At 43.1% G+C, this 3,442-nt stretch overlaps 1 pseudogene; it reads left to right on the forward strand.

Annotated features, from left to right (window-relative positions):
- Nucleotides 1-716: 716 nt before the first annotated feature.
- LOC101993258 lies at nt 717-1,172 on the forward strand (annotated as a pseudogene).
- The last annotated feature ends 2,270 nt before the right edge of the window (nt 1,173-3,442 follow it).

A 3,442-nucleotide genomic window follows, 5' to 3' on the forward strand; every position in this document is an offset into this window, starting at 1 on the left:
AAAGAAAACAGATCTCTCTCCCTCTCCCAGTAGCCACTATCAGCTATCAATAGCTCCTCAGCCATGGGTGGAGATTGTAAACCCCTCCACACTCCCTGCTGGAATGTTGGCTGGCTTGATCTTGTGCTAGCACGCAGGGCTGCTTATGCGTTTCTTGAGTTCAGAAGACACTATTTGGTCCACCCTCTGCTCCATCTCCACAGTGGTCCCTGAGCTTCGATTGGAGTGTGTGTGATACACAGGTCCCATTTATGATTGCGTGCTCCATAGGCTCCTGCTTTCTGGGCTTTGACCGTTTTCGAGTTACTGTGTTAACTGCTGTTGACCACACAAAGAAACCTCTTTTATGATGTCTGAGAGGTGTACTAAAAGCTCATTGGCCATAGCCTAAATTCCAAACAGTCCTAGCTGAGGCTAGAGGAGGTATGGTTGTCTTGGAGTAGCATTGGTTGCAGTTACCATTCATGGGCTAAATGTCCTTGGTCAAGCCCCTATCAGCCTAAACATTATTAGCTACATTCAGATATTCTTACAGTTAGAAAAAAGAAAAAAAAGGGCGGTGGTGGCATACGCCTTTAATCCCAGCACTTGGGAGGCAGAGGCAGGCAGATCTCTGTGAGTTCGAGACCAACCTGGTCTACAGAGCTAGTTCCAGGACAGGCTCCAAAGCCACAGTCTCGAAAAACCAAAAAAATAAAAGAAAAAAGAAGCCTGCTCGTGCGGTCTTTGTGACTTCCACCATGGCGTACCGCGGCCAGGGCCAGAAGGTGCAGAAAGTGATGGTGCAGCCCATCAACCTCATCTTCAGATACTTGCAAAACAAGTCTCGGATTCAGGTCTGGCTGTATGAGCAAGTGAATATGCGGATAGAAGGTTGTATTATTGGCTTTGATGAGTACATAAACCTCGTATTAGATGATGCAGAAGAGATTCACTCTAAAACAAAGTCAAGGAAACAATTGGGTCGGATCATGCTGAAAGGAGATAATATTACTCTGCTCCAAAGTGTTTCCAACTAGAGACTGTCAGGCGCTTGAGAAGTTGAAGAGGAAGTGCAGTGTTTTTAAAGGTGTCTTCTGTTGGGAGCATAGTCCAAAACATTTATTCCTGTTGTTTTAGTGGCCCTTATGTTATTATGAGGTGACAATAAATGCTGTGAGACTGTTTTTATTTTTAAAAAAAAAGAAAAAAGAAAAAAGAAAAAAAAAAAAGAAACAAAACACAATGAAAAGTTGCCAGGTAAAGAATGGGTGCTTTTATTAGAACTATTTCACCCCTATGCTTATAAAAATGTCTCAGCCCAAAGCTCAGGCCCATGCTCACCACTGAGAGTGGTCACCAGAGTGAAGACTTGTATTGGGGGCCTTGTGCATTCCAAGCCCCCGAAAAGTAACTCCCAGGAAGGAGACTTCCCATGTCAGAAAACCCTGGAACCTTAGCAGTCAGCCCTCAATTTAGTGAGTCACAGGACAAGGCAAGAACCAGGTTGTGCTAAGAGGAGCACTCAGAAAAATAAAATACATAAATAAGCCCTCCATGGTCACGATAAATAATATTATAGGTCAATCTTAAAAAAATAAATAAATAAAATAAAATAAAATCAGTCCACTGTAGAACTCCAGTTCTTTTTATGTTTATTTTTAGAAATAAAGTTTTGCTGAATCCAGGAACGGGATTTTGGATTGTAAACAAGGCAGGATCAGCCTCAAGTTGCTATGCCAGACCTTGTTGACTCCCCAGGGAAGGTCTTACCCACTCTGAGGAATGGATGGGAGACAGAAAGGAGGAGGTGGGGGGCGCGAGAAGGGAAGGGAGGGGGAACTGGGGTTGGTATGTAAAATGAAAAGTAAATTTTTTTAAGGAAAAAAAAGGAAAAAAAATTGTCAACAAAACAAAACAAGGCAGGGTATAAGCCCACACAGCAATATGAGGGAGTCTAGCCTGTTCAAAGGCACCTAGAAGGCCAGGGGACACCCTGACTTGGGAGGGATGAGGTGAAGTCTGAGGGCAGTTGCCTTACAATAGTTTGTTACATAGTTTCAGTCTGCTGATGTCATTCCATAAGGAACAGTAAGGACAAAACACCCACAATTACAGGACAGATGAGAAGAACTCGGAAATAGTTTTGTTTTGGATTTCCATGATATATTTTTGTAATAAGGCTTTGTCTTTTGAAATTAAAATGCTCATAATATCCATTTCTGTGCCCTTCTCTAGACAAGCAGAGCAACAGGGTTTATTTATATGCTTAGTATCAAGATTTTCCTGTGTGATCTGCCAGTGGGCGTCATAAATGCTTTCTCTGGGGGGATTTCTGTCTTTATAACCATTCGCCCAGCTAATACACTCTTATTATTTTTTTTCCTTTCTTTAAAACCCCTCTTTACCTGAATTATTCAAATAGATTTTTTTTTTTAGACATTCTGTGAAACATTTTAGAATGTGCCCATTTACTCCCTGTGGCTGGAAGAGCTTTCAGCCCATTGTGCTGCACAATACCCTACTGTGTGTGTATAACCCAAGCTACTTCTAGGCTATTTTTACCGCACAGGCTCACACTGCTCTGAACATTTTAATTAAATCAAACAAATAACCAATGGCTGGTGCGGCCAGCAAGCAGCCTTTCACGGAAAGGAGGAGAGCGGATTGTCTGCAGACGGAGCCTCCTTCTTTTTGTTAGCACAGCCCTTTTGGGTTTCCTCCACTTAATGATATTAGGGCGCCTCTCTCTCTCCACCTGCCTTGGACTGACCAGGCTTCCCTGGCCCAGCGAATGTTTAGGTTTCCAATTATGCGTCCCCAGATACATCTGCCCTGTCCTGTTTGTTCTTTCCCATCAGCGAACTTAACGTTTTGATCTATTGTGTTTTTCCTTTGTTGTAACTTCTTATTCAGGCTTCCAGTGCAGGGGTTTTCCGACTTTAGCATCAGGCATGCATGCCATCTGTGTGTGTTAGGGCATGCCAACGTCCTTATCTTGGCTTCCTATCATCTTCCCCTGATCCTGGGAATGGACGAAGCCCTTGTGTCTAATAAGTCATTTGCCTCAGCAGGTCCCAAATGACCAAGAGATGAGGCTGGGAGAGATTAGCATGGTAATCTCATTCTGATGGATAAAATTAGCAAAGCTATCCCCCCACAAATGGAGAGCTGCCATTGGCGGGCTGCTGCATTGAGAATCAATTACTAAATTACTTTGAGCTCTAAGTTGACATTAACAGAAAAAAATTGCCATCGACCAAAGGGAAATAAGATAAAGAATATGCGATCATTAAATCTCTCGCTACTATTCACGAATGTGACTCACAAGAATGATACACAAAACAGGGCGGAATTTAATTTTTAACAGTGCCCCCTGTCAACATTTCATCCCAAGCTCCTCTGTGGCCCGGGAATCTGCCCCGGCCTTTCCCATTTATTTGCGATGGAAGAGGGGAGGGAA

This window comes from Microtus ochrogaster, linkage group LG1 (genome assembly GCF_000317375.1).
Source record: "Microtus ochrogaster isolate Prairie Vole_2 linkage group LG1, MicOch1.0, whole genome shotgun sequence".
Taxonomy (NCBI): domain Eukaryota; kingdom Metazoa; phylum Chordata; class Mammalia; order Rodentia; family Cricetidae; genus Microtus; species Microtus ochrogaster.